At 41.2% G+C, this 18,343-nt stretch overlaps 1 protein-coding gene and 1 long non-coding RNA gene across 6 annotated transcripts in view; one reads left to right on the top strand and one right to left on the bottom strand.

The window, feature by feature from the left end:
• Positions 1-18,343, top strand: part of Mgmt (O-6-methylguanine-DNA methyltransferase) — a 332,622-nt gene that overhangs the window by 248,935 nt on the left and 65,344 nt on the right. The gene's annotated exons all lie outside the window — the stretch shown is intronic.
• On the bottom strand, positions 3,248-6,551 carry LOC110347805 (uncharacterized). Its single transcript, XR_002392644.2, has 2 exons — positions 6,264-6,551; positions 3,248-3,471 (listed from the first exon to the last, which is right to left on the bottom strand). It is a non-coding gene; the product is annotated as an uncharacterized LOC110347805 (long non-coding RNA).

Below are 18,343 nucleotides of genomic sequence, written 5' to 3'. Positions count from 1 at the left end.
TTTCTTAGCTTATATTTATGACATATAATGTTTACATGCATTGAGGTTATTAGGTTCTTGTACATGTTATATCTTAATTCTACTTACTTCCCCTTCCCCTCCACCTCACAGTCAGTCTCCTGGACCACTTCTCATTGGAAGAGGTCTACCCTCTTGTTTTCTTCCATCTATCCTTTATTATTCTCCTTGTACTTTGCTTTACTCCAGTGAGAGATATCATATAGTATTTAAGCTTGTGTGCTGATTTATATATTTTCCAGATGCATCCATTTTCCCACTACAGTGATACACTGTTTGTAGTAACATAATTCATAATCTTTAAATCCTGGAAGCAGCCAGAATACTCATCAACATATGATTGGATAAAAAAATGTAATATCAGTATGTAGTGGAATACTACTTGGCTTTAAAGAAGGATAAATTGGAGACATTTGTGGGAAAATAGTATTCATTTTATTTAAACAGTTTCAGATTTTCCCCTGTATTTTGTTACCTTGGGTTTTTTGCTTCTACTTGAACTTAGTAAGGCACAGTCATTTTAAATTCCACTATTTGGAATCTTTGAGACTGTTTTTAGTCCTTGTTTCTACTGGGTTTTGTACGTCTTGTCTTATCTCCTCATATATCTCATTTTTTATTTTATGTCCTATTATTACATTTGAAGAAATATATGTAGAAATGACATGTTGCCTGGGAGGATTTTTTTCTTCCTCCAAGAGTGGTGGGGGCACTAAGAGTCTAGGATTGGCTCATTCTAGTTTCAGAAATTAATATATTTTGAGCAGAGCTCTTTGAACTTTGATCTAATGATGATCACCCTTACTCTTGTAAGGTGGCCATTCAGAGTCATCCCTCAAAACGAGGGGCCCAGCTGGCCCTGCAAGGCAGCCTCTGTTGCTCCTCAGCTGTGCAGGCTACCTCCCAGTCACCTCACAGGGAAGTGACCTTCATACCAGGGGGCTGTTGTTTTTCTTGAAGCCCTAACCCCAAATGGTCACTGTTAGCTCTTCCTGTATGACCCACCCATTTTTCAAAGCTGACTTCAAGTCCCACAGCCTGGTTTCAAGAAAATCCTATATTAAAAAGAACAAAACATGCTTCTCCCACCTTTTCATCTTCTACCAAGGGATCTATATAACTTCTCTGCCACAAGTAGAATTTTATATGTGCAGACCTTCCCACCAAAAAAAATTTATTTCAGGGTCTTTATTGTATTAAGGCACCTTCCCCTCCATGCCTACGACCTTGCAGGTAAGCCCAGCAGTCAAGTGTTGTTGGGCACTTGTTCTGCAGGTCATCATCCATCCTCACCTTGAGCTTCCTGTTGTGTCTTGGGGCGGGTGGGTGATGTCAGCCCTCTGGTTCCATCCAAAATTATCTCAGTGCCAATTCATCAGGTTGTGGGTACTTTTGACCTGGATATGTCAGTTGAAGAAACTACCACCTCATACAGTGGTACCTCAGTTCATGAACTTGATTCATTCCACAATTCTTGTCACAACCGTATTGGACAAGAATTGAATCAAATTCAACAAATAGGTTCAATGTTGACTTTATGGAGAAATTTGATTCAGTTTGTGACCACTGTACTTCCAAAACTGTGAGACATGAAGGTTTCATGGGTGATAAGAATTTTTCTCATACGAATTTTAACCATAGGAAATCAGGTTTTGTGTGGTATTTAATATCTTTGAGTAAGTTTACCAAAGATTATTTATATTAAAACATAATGGAAGTTTGTGGAGAAAAGGGTCATATCTTTTGCTAAACCTAATCCTTCTTATATAGGCCTTTGCTAAATATTTTAAAGTGTTGATCTAAAGCAGTAAGGTGATTGCTTCAGCCTGAGTTTGAAAGATGAGCTTAGCTGCAGATCCTCACAGCCCATGCATGCATTGATTGTGTGGCTACTGCAGGAAGGCATTCCTAACTCCCCTGCTTTAACTGTCTTGAATGCTATGAAATTGTCTCCACTACCTTTCATTAAAGTAAATGCAAGAATACTTTTATGCCATCTTTTTTTTTTTTTTTTTTTTTTTGGTACCAGAGATTGAACTCAGGACCTTGCACTTGCGAGGCAGGCAGGCGGCAGAACCACTGAGCTAAATCCCCGGTCCTTTTATGCTATCTTAAGATGTATCTTAGCTTTCTGTCACTGTGACAAAATACCTGAGATAATCAACTTAAAGGAAAGAAGTGTATTTTGGCTCACAGTTTCAGAAGTTTTAGTCCATAGCCACTTGGCCCCACTGCTCTCTTGCAGCCTGTGGTGAAGGAAAAGATTATGGCAGGGAGCATGTGGTAGAGTAGAAATACTTGTCTCATGTGGGCCACAATACAAAGAGCTGGCTTCTGTAACAAAGCCCTTCCCTTAAAACCCATTAAGCCATTCATAAATCCATCAGTGGACTAATCCATTCATGAGGTCAGAGCCCTTACGATACAATAACCTCCCACAGGTCCACCCATGAGCACTGAATCAGAGGGGGACCACCCTTCAACATATGAGCTTTGGGAGACTTTTTTTCTTACAAAAAATATTTTTTTATTTTATAAATATATAAATCATGTTTTCATAATGAAATAATAAAGAGAATAACAACAGTTATCACATTGTGTATTTTTATCTTCAAAGTAGTTACTTAGTACAAGTCACTAACCAAAAAGATTCTTACAAAAAAGAAACAAACTGATAATAACAAACTTTCTTTTCAGTGAACTAAAATAAAATTTTAGTATAAATGAAACAAATTAGCATATATGGAAATATTTTTTAAATAATGGAATATGTAATTTGGGAAACTTTTAATATCTAAACCACAATAAGATGTTAAAACATAATTGTTTTGGGGAGGGACCAAAATTATCTAATTTGATAACCATTCAAATGCTTTTTTATTCTAATACTGAGATTACTTATTCTTTAAAGTAAATAAAGCTCCACACTGACTAATTTTGAATCTATATGATGGTTGTTGTTGTTTCGGTACTGTTAGTGGTGGAAGCTGAATGCCTGTCATTAATCAACTGTCTACTTTAAGGATTGTCTACTTTTTGCCCTGGTAACCACCGCCCCCATTCAGTGGCTCCCAGGAGCACTTTGTTAAAGTCTTCTCCCTTGCTCTGTCTATCCTCTTAAGGTTCCTTTGCTACACAGATCCCTTGCTTGTCTTTGAGAGCAGGGACTTGATGTAAATGCATATGAGTTTCTCTTGTATTATCAAGATGGTAAAATGAAACACAGTCCTAAAAGGTGAAAAAGGTTTACAAAGGAAAATAAAAGACAGCTCTCTAGAGAGCATGAGAAAGCCTTGATGACTTTGTGCTCTTGAGACAAACATCTCAAATGATGATTGAGGAGCTGGAATGTCCCCAGTATTCGCATCCCCTGAGCTCTTGATGATCTCTCTTATTTCAGAGGTCCTCGGTGTACCAAATCTTTCCTTCCTGAAATATATCCCGGGACCTGTACTGGGAACATAGCAATAAGATTAAGATATGGTCTCTCTCTACCCACTTGGAATCCACAGTGTACAGGTCACGGTGATGTTCAACAACTAATGAGCAAGTCATGCTCAATTGTAGTTAAGGGAAGCACTACCAAGAGAAGTGCCAGGCTTCAGGAAAACATATGATGGGGTTCACATCTTGTATGTGGGGTTAGAGAGACTTCCTTGAGAGCTACCATTTAAATAAGTTGAGCCGTGGGAAGGAGTAGAGCCGTGGGAAGGAGTAGAGCCATGGGAAGAGCATGTTGACATCTCTGAAGTAGGATTACAGTGTCCTGGAGACATCTGGGAGGGGCCCATGTGCTCAGTGTCCAGCATAGCAGGAAAAAAAACCAACCCAAATTAGGATTAAAGGAGAGCTGGGCCAGCACTGTAAGGTTTGTAAGAGCATCCAGAAGCCATGTGAATGCAAGAGTCCATGGTTGCCCTGAAGGAGTTTTGTTTCTGACTGCCACCCTGGCTATAGGTGTGGAGAGTGTTGGATTTGGAAATAGACTGTCACAGTGATCTAGGCAGGAGGTGAGAGGAATGTGGGTGGCAATGGTCAGATTGAAGGGACAAGTGTTCAAAATAAGAAGACTCTGACTGAAGAAGGAAGGCAGAGTGGATCAGGCAGAGGAGTGCCCCATGCTATGGATATATTGACTATGGTAGTGGAGTGCTCAGCAGAGTGGGACATGAGCAGAAAGTCAGGTGCGGCAGGAGTGACAGCTTTAGTGTTGGGACTGCTGCTCCTCAGACTTGTCAGATCCTATGGATACAGGTCTGTTCAGCAGGCACAGAGCAGAAGTATATGTCAGAGGGGTGGATTAAGAGGAATCCACCTCAGAGCTGCCTCTGGGACCTCTTGGGATGAGGGAATCAAGGGAGAAAGGGAATCGTTAAAGAAGGAAGATGGTGTTTCCAAGGTGAGCTGGCAGCAGTCTCAGAGACTGGCATCCAGGTTGGTGGGAAGAGGCCACCAGAGTCCATTGCCAGCACCACTGCCTCACAGTGACAGCCCCAGGTCCCCTTTCAGAAACCAAAGCCTGAGGGTTTCAGGGCAAGCACCGCTGTGCTGTAGTTTTGGGAGGTCACAACCCTGTTTCATCTCTGTGCACTGCCACCTGGCATACCAAATGCTCAGGAGGGAAGCATTAAGAACTCTGTTGACTCAGCAGGAGTGCACTTACACTTTGAGGACAAATGCCTACTGAAGCCACCCAATCTCAGCCAGGAAGCTGGGGCAAAGCCATTGTCTGTGTGTGGAACAAGTAGAAAACAGGTGCTCCATCCACATCAATGACCAGGAGGACAGGCCTGCTGTCTCTTCCCAGGGACGTGTGCTTGTTCACTTTTATAAACATTCTTCATTCTTCTGTCCTACCTGCACTCCACACCCTTGTCTCCATGGTAATGGGAATCTTGTGCTCCAAGTTGTAAAGATGTAGTACAGAGATATAAATAGGCTCTGTAAGAAGCTTGATGTCCCATGGCATGAATGGCACATGTTATCACTACCTGTCATGAGACATGAGCATTGGAGTGACCAGCAGAGAGACGGATGGTTGGGACCATGGGATAATTGAAGGGGAGTGTCCCCCTGCTCAGAAGAAAGAGGACCAAGCTCAGCTGACCTTTCACTTTCAACACTGGTGTCCTATATAAAGGTCATCCTCTGGTACTCCATGAAGGTCAGTGTGGAAGGGGCTCAGATCAACAGGATGACACAGCTGAGAGGGACTGGGCCACATCAGACTTAGCATGTGCTGAGGGTACAACTGGAGTTACAGTGTATTTAATAGAAACAAACCATTTGATAATTATAATCACTTTTAAGTTGATGAATTGATTCTTTTAAATAAAAGACACCATTATAAAAGACTATTCTACAGAAAAACCACACAAGGAAATGAAATTTTCTATCTCATTGGGAGTTTCTTAGTAAATATGCAAAACAGATGCATTAAATTAAGATAGTGAAAGTGGAATGATCTCATATTTCACTTTTTAGGCACAGAGAATGCATTCTCTACAGTGTAAAACAATAGCAGTACTGGGCATCAAAAGTATATTTTTTGAGCCTAGTATGGTGGCACACACCTGTGGTCCCAGCACTTGAAAAACTGTAGTTATTGATTGGAGCCTTCAATATTCTTATTTCAATAAGTCTGAAATAGTAACCATTTCACTAGCAGCTACATTAAGATACGCAAGCCATTGTCACTGCATTAGTGGTAACTTCCCAAGGGCAAGGCAGCTGATTCTTTGCCTTGGCTGTGGGATGTATGAGCATCTATCTATAGTGGTTCAGGGAAAACAACAGACTTTCTTGCCAAAGATCATTAGAGTTGATTTACCTGATACATGTGCATTTAAATTAAAAAAAAATTTGTACATATTTTCAGCCTTGTATTTTGTCTTCTGTCTTCATGGAGAAAAATAATTTTCTATTATTTACAGTTATTTTAATGGTTTTAAAATAACTGTTTTCCTCCTGACTCCCCCCATTCTAATACATGCTGTTTTCCTGGTTCCCAAGGTTGCCATAAATCAGTAAATGCTAACCCTTCTGTCAACCTCTGCACTGGAAGAACAGCCAGCTGCAAGTTTTTGAGGGTATTCCTTGTCCCTGTTCCTCCAAAATGGCAGGAGGATCCTGATGGTGGCTGGATCTAATGGAGAGCAGGAGAAGCTCACCTTGAGACTGAACTTTCTGGTCTGTTTGCAAGCAGGGTTCCCCTCCCCACCTTCCCCACTGCCAGGCAGTCTTACCATGATGCCAGTCTCCTGCTCCAACACCAGTCAGTGACCTGTTGTTACCACTTTACTACTGCAACTGGCATTATACGTGGCCCACAGCCCACAGAGTGCTTCTGTCTGCTGGCAGGAAGCAGTGGCTATGCTCTCCACCATGCATCATGGTGACAGTGGAGCTGCCACTGTGGGGACCTGGGCAGGTGAGGGGTACAGGCCAGGCAGGGGTTCAGAGCACACCCTAGCTGATACAAGCACCACTACGAGTCAGGCTCGGCTCCGCCTGCTCAGTGATGAAACCAGGTATTTGGCCCTACCAGGAGCAGTAATAAATTTAGATTCTTTTGGTGTTTGAAGGTCATTATTGGAATTATAGCAGCTGACTGTGAGGTCATAAAGCTACCTTGACAGGTTGTGAATACCAAGCCAGCAGTAACTATGGATGCTGCCCAGCTTCCTCCTTCATTATGGCCAAAAAACACTCTTCTTGAGGAGGCTGGGCATAAAATTCAAAAGAGGAGGCTTGAGCAAAGAATATATGGATAGCTCCATGTAACAGCCATTATTTTAATTCTGAGCAGGAGGGAGAAAGGGCTTCAGGATTACTATTTTAGAGACCTGGAATAATGTAGTACCATATCAGTGATTAGAGTGAAGCAATGGCCTTCCCTTTTCCCTTTGTTTCTTTCCTTTACTGCCCTAAATTCTTGGTACTAGGGAGTGAACTCAGGGCCTTCATACTTAGCTACATCCTCAGCCCTTTTTTCACTTTTTATTTTGAGATGGTCTCACTAAGTTTCCCTGGTTGGCTCAAACTTATGATCCTCCTGCCTCTGCTCCCCAGAGTGGTGAGATTACAATCATGTGCCACCACACCCAGCTCCTTTGTTTTTATACTTTTAATTCCTACAGACATACAAGCCAGTGAAGGCTGCTGTCAGAAGACACTTCTGGAAAGCTGCACCACCCTGGGTTGCTTCCTTGTCTAGGAAGAGCAAGTGCAGAACACTGTCATTTGTGAAAGGCAGAGGGCTGTCAGCAGTGCAGTGTGTGACACTTTGCCATTCTTGTTCAGCTGCTTGTGCCTCTTGGCCGGGCCGAGGTAGATAGCATATGTCACCTCCAGTCACTTTAGGCATGAGAAACAGACTCTAATCTAATAAGTAAGCATCTTTTCTGGGAATACATCTTTCAGTTGAGACAGTAGGAGACATACTGTAAGATATTTACTATGAGCCTTAAACTTCATATAAAAATATAATCAAATCCTAAGTGCCTTGAAGGAAATTCACTTCATAACATTTTAGTGGCACTTATGGAGTAAAATATACTGTATTAGTCTCATCAGCCATGTTGTATGTGCACTACATGTGGCCCTCCCTTAAAGTATGTGATACAAAGCCCTAACTGTTATAAGTCACCTTAAGAAAAAGAACAGCATCCTTAGTATAAAGGAAATGTTAGTCATAGACTTGGCCAATTTTCTTTTAAGCTTTCAAAGCAAGCGGTTTGGATTAATATGTTTTTGTTGAGCCCTTAGTTTGATTAAATTTTGTACTATGATGTATTTATTTCCCAAACTTCGTGAAGTTTCAGTGTGCTTTAAGGGTCTAAACAGAATGATGTGGAACTCCAGGTTGGTTGGACAAAGTTGGAGCAGGCCTCTTACCTCTAAGACCTTCCAGGCCATGGGCTGAGGGCAGAATACTGTGAGAGTCAGTGTTGTTTGACAAGCAAATGCTTTTCTTTTTTCAAACATCATGGACATCCTATATGACTGTAGGGGTCTGCAAAGCAAAGTTTGAGAATTGTGGGTATAACTCAATGGAAATGTATCTAATTAAGAAAATAAGTGAAATACTTATAAAATATTCTGCCAAGAATATAAACATCGTACTGAAGTAACAGAATGGTCTTTGAGGAGCTTAAAGTTGAGATGTGGCTTTTTGTTGGCTGAAATGGTCAGCAAACAAATCCATAATGTACTTTCATCCTGCAGTGAAAGATTTTAGTCTTTCCACCATTGGTGCCTTGAGGACTTATAGCTGTCTTACATTCACTTTATGCCATTGAAACAAAACAAAAAAAAATTAGCCATAGGAAACAAACTTAATGCCTTCTTTTGCAAGTTAGAGTCAAAAGTGTTTTGTTTACCAGACAACGCATCATTTTTATAGTGATACAGAGAACTCCTGTGTACTTCATGAGAATATAAAAATGTCACAGAATTAAAAGTAACTTCCCCAAAATAACTGTGACTGAACAGATCATTCCACTCTCCATTATACCATTCTGATTCTAATCCCACTGTTTAAGTGTAGAAGCTGGAAAATTTCTCTGATTTAGAAGAGAGAGGCCAGCCAAGCAGCAGTATTGTGCTGTAGTGCAATTCAGGAGCAAATGAGCACAGCTCACAGACCTTGTATACTCCTTTCACTCATATCCTATCGATTTGTGACAGCGATTACATGCCATTGTAGTACAAGGAAGAGGTTTCTTTAACCCACTGTATGACCTGTAAACTTTCTATGAGATGTCCATAGCATCTTTATCTGTGATGTTGTCAAATTAGGGACAATTCAAACGTACTTCCAAAGGTGAAAGTATAAGCAAACTGTAGTCCATCTGTTAAATGGAATACTTATAAAAGGAGAAATAAAAAGCAACAAACTATTGATACATGATGCAGTTTGGATGGACCTAAAAGCTATCATATTGAGTGAAGGAAGCCAGTCCTAACAGGTGTAACTATGTCACACTCACAAGATAACAAGCTTATAGTGATGGAAATGAGATCAGTGGCTAGCAGGGCCTAGGATGGCAGAAAGACATATACACATGGGGTGGCTAGAGGGACTGTCTTTGAATGGTCCATCAGTTCTGTATCCTGCTTGGGGCTGTAGCTAACTGAACCTAAACAAATAATTAAAATTCATTTACAAAGCGTAATTATTTTAATTTCATAACAACCTAAATTTTTAAAAGTGTGAAAAATCAGTGCCATCTTAATAAGGTACATACCATTTGCTTAGCAGCACTGCACCAATGACAATTTCCTGCTTTTGACAACACACTGTGATTCTATAGAAAATATTATCCTTTAGTGAGATTGAATGGAGGGACATGGGGACACTCTCTACTATCATATTTCAGTATGACTCAATTTCAAAAATGTAAAGACTTTGAAAATCCATTCCTACTACATACCAATCTATAATAAAGAAAATAGTCAAGAATAGGAAGTCGTTTTGTTTTTGCTGCTGTGAATCTTCTTAGAAGATCAGTTTCTGTGTATAAGTGTGTATATTGGAGTTGTGAGGGCAAGGGTTGTTCTTGAAATGAAACTGAGTCTCAAAGGTAGAAGATGATTTTTCCCTCCTGCAGTTTCAGGAAGAAAGAAAACTCTTAGAATAGAAAATGTGTGCTAAACTAGATACTGTTCATTGATTACTTGTTGATTAGCCTCATTACCTTGTGTTTAAATGACTTAAGAATTTGGACAACAACAGCCAAAGAGAAAATGTCTAAGTGAATATTAGACTTCCATGCACATGGCAGCTTTTAACAATGTGCAGATATGAAATATGGAAAACTTCTTCCTGACATTGATCACATTTGAAACTTCTGCTTTCTTAATCCAGTCTGTTATTGACAGTAATATATTTTAACTCAAGAATGTGTTCGTTCAGTGCATATCGACTCTGCTTGTTAAAATGTTCACAGTACATGTGAACATTGGATTTCCTGTCATGGTAACTTACGGCAGGAGGACAGCAGTGAGTGATTCCTGCCAGTCAAGAACTTTCCCTGGAACCTCACTTGAATGGTAATAATCTGCTCCTGTAATTGCTGTGGAAAAGGAAAATCCTCTGGAGATTTTACATCTAATCATTTATTTATAAATCTGTAGATGGCAGTCTGCAGAAGACGCATCAGGGGTCAACTTTGTGCTCAAAACAGTTGCCTGATGTTTACATTTCACAGTGTATTTTCTTTTTAAAGGTACCTCCAGCCCCCATGATCACAAAAGGACTCCAGCTTGCTGGTAGCTTCTCCCCACTGCATCCCATGGCTTAGGCACTTCATTACCAGCGCTCAGCAGAGGCCAGTCCCCTCTGTATTAGCTGAAATATGCATGTTTTTCCATCTCATTAATTCAGTCTACATACAATTAATTTTTGCCTATTAATAAACCCCTTGGTGTTAGTGACAGCTATCTGAACCACTTCACCTAGCATGGAATGAGATAGTGTTCTTGCCAGTTTACACCACTCGCCTGCATTTTTACTGTACTGGTGTGTTAGAGGGTTTTGATGCATAAATCAGGCATTGTAAGAAAATGTAAGATGCTGAAGAGTCCTGACTTAGGCTGGCTGAGGGGGCGATTTGAAATATGAATCCAACACCACTCTCCACTTCCATTTGGATGGAGTTAGAGCAGACTTGCTGGCACATAGTGAGTGGGCTCAGGCCAGGAAAAGATGTTAGAGCTTTTAATGTGGGCGAGATGAGCTTTCTTTTTCTACAAACATAAATCCTTACCTGATTTGACATTTCTCAAAGGACGTCTGTTTTTTTTGGTAGTCAAACCTTATACTTTTTTTTTTTGGAGACAAGGTCTTTCTATATAGTTAAGGCTGGCCTCAAACTGGTGGCAATCCTTCCTGCCTTAGCCTCCCAAATGCTGGGATTACAGGTGTGTGCCACCACACCTGGCAAACCTTATAATTTCTTTTTTTTTTTTTTTTGCTTATAATTTCTTAAAAGAAGCATTTCGTTAAATTTGTAAATCCAAGCATGTGATTATATACATAGTAATTACTCCTGCTTCAAGATTCAAAGAGAAAAGGAAACGCACGCACACACACACACACACACACACACACACACACACACTAAAAACAAAAGCAAAAATCCAGATAGAGCCTTGCAATTGAAATGAAGCACCACTGTATTTATCCCCAGGCAAGTAAATTGCCCCTGGACTGGGGCAGATCTTTGCCACAGGAAACTTCTCATAGTTCTGCACAACCAGCCAGGAAGAGATGCACAATACTGTATAGATGTGAGGAGTTCTTAGGTTTCTTGCTTAGATTTGTAAAATTTACAATTCACAATGAGAGTCAGCTGGGCAATCCAAATGTTGAGCTCTTAAAAGTTGTTGGATTAACTGAATTCTTTCTGAGGAGTTTGATCCTGGATGTGATGCTAGAGTTCTGTGACAGGCTAGAGTAGCTGATGAAATTATATGTAGGGAAAGCTTTAGCATACCTGCCCTGGTAAATCTGTAAGACTAACATCACATGAAAGTTCTCAGAATAGTCTGGAAGATCTAGCCAATGTATTTGGTCTGCTAAAGTGGAAGAAGGTGATTGATTGAAAGTAAGATAAACAGTTTGCTGACTTTCAAATATGCCCTATATATCAAATTTATATATTATGATGATTAGCAAGAATAGGTTAGCAGCCTTAATAGGAGCACGTAATGGCTTGAATGAGACTGTCCTTGGTCTTGGGCACTGCCATAGTCTTGGTTGCCCATGATCAAACACAGATGCTGAGCTTCCTGACTGGCCTGGTGGGCAGCCTTTCAGCTTCCCTCCAGCCCTCTCTTCCCAGCAGCTGGGGAGACCCAGTCCTGCCTCCTCACTCCTTGCTTCACACTTCAAGTCTTCTCATAGGATGAAGGCAGAGCTCGTCCCCCAGGGCTCCCACTACCCCTACCCTAATGGGAAGTGGGAGTCTTAATGCCCAATGCCCATGCCAGCTCCTCCCCCAGGGCCCTTTCTGCTCAGCCCACTTCCCAGGTTGGATCAGATGTGTTTTCTGCAACCCAATGATACATACCAGGAATTCATTAAATAGCTTTGGTAAGAAGTGCAAGAGTTAATACTTGGTGTTTTCAGACTAGTGAATTTTAAATTCTTGGCTGTACTTTGAGGTCCTTCAAAGAAAGTCACGTTGATAAGACCTAATCACTGTTAGAGGGCTCGTGAAGAAACGCTTCTGTGGCCCTTGAGCAGGTACACCTCACAGAAGGTGAAGTTTCTGCTGTTTTTGTGATGAATTGTTTGCAGGCACATGTCTTTCTTGAGCTCTCTGTTTCTAAATAATTGAATCAGTGTTTCTATTTATATTCTTATTTATGCATCTATGTATTTAATTACTCCCCAGTTTTGAGGATTAGCTCATAAACCTTTTCTTCCTCTTTTTCTTCCTCCTTCCTCTTGCCCTTGATTATTCTTAAATTTAAGACAACGCACAGTGGCAGATGTGCTTAACCACCATCCTTCATCTAGTTCGTGCTACTTTTTAATGTCAACCATAAAGAAAATTATTCCTCTGGTTTCAGAAGTTTATTTAAATCTCTTCTGAGAAAATTGGCAACTTTTCAGACTTAAAAGCAGATATTTGGTGGTGCAGACCAGTTAAAGAAGTAGACAAAAACACGTTTTTTAAAAAGTTTAAAAATTGTTTGCTTTTGTTAGTAAGTTGAATCAATATAAAAAACAGGAATCACTAAGTATACATTGGCTTCCAAGGTACTATCAAGGTGGATGAGCAGGAGAATGCTATGTGAGGAAGAAAGAAGATAGAAGACCCTGTTTCCATTATTGAGGATTTTTCGATTTAAGGAGACTGCTTGTCGTGGCTGGTATTTTCTACGTGGCTGATATCAGTGAGAGCTGGTGCCAGCTTCCACTGTGCAGCTAATCTCAGCAGAGCAAGGGACTGTTTTTAGGGTCTTCCTTGAAATGGGAGCACTGCTGGTGGTGGGCCTGACTTCCAGATGCAGCGCATCCATGTCCTCAGTTAGCAAAGGCACAAAAAACAGCTCTGAAAGAAAGCATGTTCACTGCAAGTGTCTCATGTGCCTCTTTTCCTTGTACCTCAGAAATGAACAAAATTAGGGCCAGGGATGTAGCTCAGTGGCACCATGCCTGCCTGGCAAGTGCAAGGTCCTGAGTTTGATCCCCAGTACCAGGAAAAAGAAAATGCACAAAATTTTATGTAGTTTTTTAAAACATGTTTCTTTTTGATCCTTTGCTTATTAATGCTCAACATCACTCATTTCTTGTTTATGTATTTTTTCCATTTTTATTTTTTAATTAGTACATGTTTGCAGTATGTAATAATTACATTCCTCATGAGAAGTTGGTACGTGTACATAATGCATCTTAATTCTTTTATCATTCTCTTCCCCTTGTTTCCCTTCCCCCTCCCTCCTTCTCTTGGTCTCATTCCCTTTTGCAAAAGATCTATCTCTCTATTTTCTATTATCTTTTTTTTTGGTACCGGAGATTGAACTCGGGACCTTGCGCTAGCAAGGCAGGCGTCAGAACCACTGAGCTAAATCCTTGGCCTCCTATTATCTTTTATTTTGCTCTTCATTTATATTTTAGGTTTCTCTTATAAGAAACCAAGTAATAATGTGTCTGATTTATTTTACTTAACATTATACTCTCAAAGTGCATCTATTTTCCTATAAATGACTTGAGTTTATCTTTCTTTATGGCAGACTAGTACTCTGTTGTGTACAAATACCATATTTTCTTTATCCACTCATCTGTTGATAGATATAAAGGCTGCTTCTAATACGTTTATTGGCCATTTGTACTTCTTCTCAGAGGTGTTTACACATTTCAATTGCCCATTTTTTTGATTGAGTCTTTTATTTTGGGGGGGTCTAATCTTTTTGAGTTCTTTATATATTCTAGATATTAGTACTCTGTTGGAGGAATAGCTAGTAAAATTTTTTTTTCCCATTCTGTAGGTTATCTCTTCACTCTACTGGTTGTTTCCTTTACTGTGAGGAAGCTTTTTACTTTGATATGATCCCATTTGTTGATGTATTTTGCTTCACTTTTTCCTGTGAAATATTTAATGGAAGTGGCAAGCAGGGAACTTTGCAGTTTTCCAAGCTTAATAGGGTTAGCTCTAGACTCAACCCTGCCCCCATATCTGGTTTGCTTCTTGGAAAACAGGAGGTATTTTGTCATATATATTTAAGAACATGTCCAGTCTTAAACTAAGAAAGAGGAGCACATGGGGACCAAAATAGAACAGGGGCTGGAGAGTTGTGAATATTTGTTCTTGATTATAGCTTTTAATTCTTAACTGTTTCAAAGAAGGCTCTGGTGTGATGAAGGAGGTGCTTCAGGTAGGCTGACACAAGCACACACCCCTCTTGTCTGGCTTTAGGTTTATCTTCTTGGGTTTCTGTGTCAGTCTTCTGACACTCTTATGTTTCAAGATAGAAGCCGTTTATATCAAGCAATTAAGAAGATCGTGAATTACATGATTGCACTGACTGGTTGGTGGGACTTGGCGCATTTGCGTGTGGTTGCCTTATACTGTTGTGTATGATTTTGAACCCTTGGACTCCAGGTGATTTTTGAGCCAGATCACTAAAACAGTGCCAGGAGAGGAGAAGTGGGAAGCTATGGCCAATCTGAAACTATTATTATTGGTTGACCATGTAGCATATAGACAAATATTGAATTTAAGTCTTTATGACTCATTCAATTCAGTCTTATGTCCATGAATGTTTGTTGAATCATCAACTGTAAGTGAAAATGAAAGCTGAAAAATGTAAAATGTCCCCTCTGTCTCTTGGATGTGGGTCAGCCAGCCAGTTCTTAGCTGCTTTCAGATTTTGATCAGATTTTGATCAGAGACATACAGTAGAAGCACAATCTAAAGCTTTGGTAGTTTATACTTCATATTTGCTTACGTGTAGCCAACCAGTTTGAGTTACATTCAATTATTATGCCTTTTAGATAGTGCATGAAGAAGTTGATTAAAACACTAAAAACTGTAGCAGGAGTGCAATAAGGCAACAAAATATATCAAAATAGTTGTATTTACTTACAATTTTTAAAAGTAAATCCTCCATCATTTTAAATTACTTACTAACATCTGTTTGCCTCCACCTTCCCTTATTTTGAAGTTTTCACTTACACCCTCAGTGACAGTTCATCAAACATTCTGGGCATGCCACAAAAGGCACTGAAGCATCAGTTGCTGTGAGCAATACAGAGCTCTCTGAAGGTGTGGGCTGCACTGTGGAAGCCACAAGACAGTAAGTAGAGCAGTGTAAGGTATGAGTGTTCAGCCTTAAGGGAGTGCACCTGAGGGGTAGGATTCAGCTGCCTTTACAGGCTCCTGAGTAAGCCTCTAATTTGGAAGAGCCAGGAGGGGTCCCAGCCAGCAGGTTCTGTATACTTGGTGGAGGTCAGGGTGGGGGGACCCAGTGCAGGTGTGTGAACTAAAGAAGGGACAGTGCAGGGTAGGGAAGGGCAAGTTGGCCAGATTGGCTGAAGCCTAGGGTCCAGCCGAAGCAGAGCCTGAGTCCAATGTCAGACACTGAGGGCTTTAATGGTAAGATAGAGTTTAAGTCTGGCTCTGTGCACACAGTGAGGAGTTGGGGAGAGATAGTAAGCAGGATATTGATGTCAACCAGGCAGGATCTTAGGAAAATGTGTCTAGTCTGGGCAGGTTCTCTCAGTGTGGCTATTTCAAAGCAGAAGCCACTATGTTGAGCAGTTGAGAAGACTCCTGGCCTAACTCATAATTGCACTCTGGCTGGTTGGCAAGACTTGGGACATTTGCTTGTGGTTGCCTTCTAGCTGGATGTGAAGAGGCTGGTTTCACGGCTGTGGTGGCTGTCCATTCTGAGACTTAGAACTGTTCTTAGTGGCCAGTAAAGCCAAGGCAGATGAGGGATATCAAAGTACAGAAACAGCAGATGTGGGGTGAGAATTTTAGGGCCATTATTAACAGCAATTAGGAACCTGGAAGATGGTCCTGGCTGGGAGAAACAAAAGAATTGATATTGTATCTCGAAATGGAAGGGATGCCCAGCCTCCAGGTGGCCTTCAGAGCAGACAACTATGAGGGGCAGACATCTCGGGCAGAGCACTCATGTCTGTTCCTAGCAGGTTCTCTCACAGTGAGTGACACTGGAGGCTGGAGATTCCTCAAAGGGCTTGGCCTATAGTCAGAGTGAGGTGAGCAGAAACAAGACATGGAGGGAGTGGAGGAGCTACTGGAGAGGTAGGTGGAGGGGACAGTGTGCTGAGGACTAGGTGGCAGTGGTGCCTGGGGATGAGAAAAGGACATCAGTGTAGGAAGGGCCTTGGAGAGGACCATGTCCTTGGAACTGCAAGTTTCATATGACATCATGGAGGAGGGAACACAGAAGCTTGAAAGTAAAGTGGGGAGGCACCAAGAACCAGAGCCCAGCAGGCTGCAGAGGCTGCAGAGGCACAGGTAGTTTCCATGAAGGAGAGGACCTGGGCAAGTCCCTGCCACAGGGACATTGTGGTGCGAAGGTAGGAGAGGTGGCATGAGAAAGGGAGCATGAGTGTGACTGAAGTAGCCTTTTGCAGCACCTGACTTGTAGTTCCGCGAGAGTTGGTCTGGGGATGTGTCATGTTAATGTGTTCTCCAAATTATAGGTGTTAGAGACCAGGTTTGGGAGGCCACCACTCAGGTGCTGATGACAACGCTGTGGATTTTAATCCCTGTTCCCCACTCTATGTCCATCTGGCCCCAGATAGTTACTAACTGATCTCAGTGTGGTTTCCTCATCTGACTCACCTGCTGTCTTGTAGTGGGGATTCAGAGGGTAGCATGCAGGATGCCTGGTGTCAAGGGGGTAATCAGTCACCCATAATTGCTGAAATGACTTGATTCTTCAATGCCACCCAAATGCACCAGGGCCAGTGTGGCTGGATGTTGAATTAGGAGAGAAGTTGAAATAGGATTTGAGAAAGGTTGTGGACTTGATGGCATTAAATGTGAGAGAACCATCATAGAGTGACAGGAGCTCGAGAATGATGGGAACAACTTGGAGAGCCTAGGTGGTGGGAGCTTCTAGGAAGAGAGGAGTTTAGGTCCCACTGAGTCTAGAGCAGGGACTCACAGCCTTCTTCTATGCAGGGACAGAAAATAAAGAAAAGTCCCAGGCATTGTATGCCAGATATCAACTCAGCACTGCAGCTGTGTACAAAAAAAAAATGAGTGTGTCTAAGTGCAAGTAAAATTTTATTTAAAAACAGGTGGTTGGTGGGATTTGGCCCATGGGGGCCTTAGAAATCCTACATAGGGACAAATGGAAGCCAGATGACAATTCGGTAGGTGAATGGTGGGAATGGGAGTGGCAGCTACATGGCCCCACATGGTCTTGGGGTTAGAGGTTACCTTGAGGATGCAAGAAGAGGAAGGAGGAAGAAGCTCTGGGAGCACATTCTAGATTTACGAAAAAAAACAAAGAAGACCTGCACATGACAAACCCCACAGTCACTTGACCCTTGTAAATGGAAAGCAGTCTCTGGACCAACCTGAGCATGTGCCTGTACCAGTAGGGCTTCAGCTGTCTGCTACAGCGCCCCTGGTTTTGTTGTTGCTCTCCATCCACTGTCCTTCCTATGGCAGTGATGTAGCATCCCAGTAGGTTGTTGAGGTGAGCACAGCTGTCTAGCAAAGCTTACCAAGGCAAAGAGTGAATTTCATCTAGTCTACTACACAAAAGCAAATGTTCTTACAGTGTTGTGTTGACAGAGCAACAAAAAGGGAAGTTGCCTGGAGTATTTTAATACCTGGTTATTCTTGCACCCTCACATCTGATGGTGTACTAAGTCGGTGTTAACACACCTCCAGCTCCAGGAAGAGAGACAGAAATGTAGACACACCCCTGCCTTGACCCCTGTTAATCCTCTAGAGCCTATATTGAAATTTATAAAAGTTGTGTTTGACCCCTGTTAATCCTATAGAGCCTATATTGAAACTTATAAAAGTTGTGTTTTCATTGCAGTTAAAGTCTTCAGCATCTCAGTATTATAAAGATAAAAATTCTACTTCCATAACATTAATTTATGACTGAGATTTTCATATAAGAATTCCCTTTTCCATGGCCGCTCAGCTTGTAAATAAGACTTTTTTCTAGAGATCAGTCCTTTGTGTATTACAGTTTTTCATTAGACACTTTGTTAAAAAAAAGGAATTCCCTTTTCTAACTTTTTTGTTCTGTAAATTAGAATCTTCTTGAGCATCTGAGAGTCCTTTTCCTTTCAGAGAGGAGACTTGTGCAACAT

This window comes from Heterocephalus glaber, unplaced genomic scaffold (genome assembly GCF_053883595.1).
Source record: "Heterocephalus glaber isolate CG9 unplaced genomic scaffold, H.glaber_assembly_v1.0 deba00001497, whole genome shotgun sequence".
Lineage (NCBI taxonomy): Eukaryota > Metazoa > Chordata > Mammalia > Rodentia > Bathyergidae > Heterocephalus > Heterocephalus glaber.
This window is presented reverse-complemented; position numbering and strand designations above follow the sequence as displayed.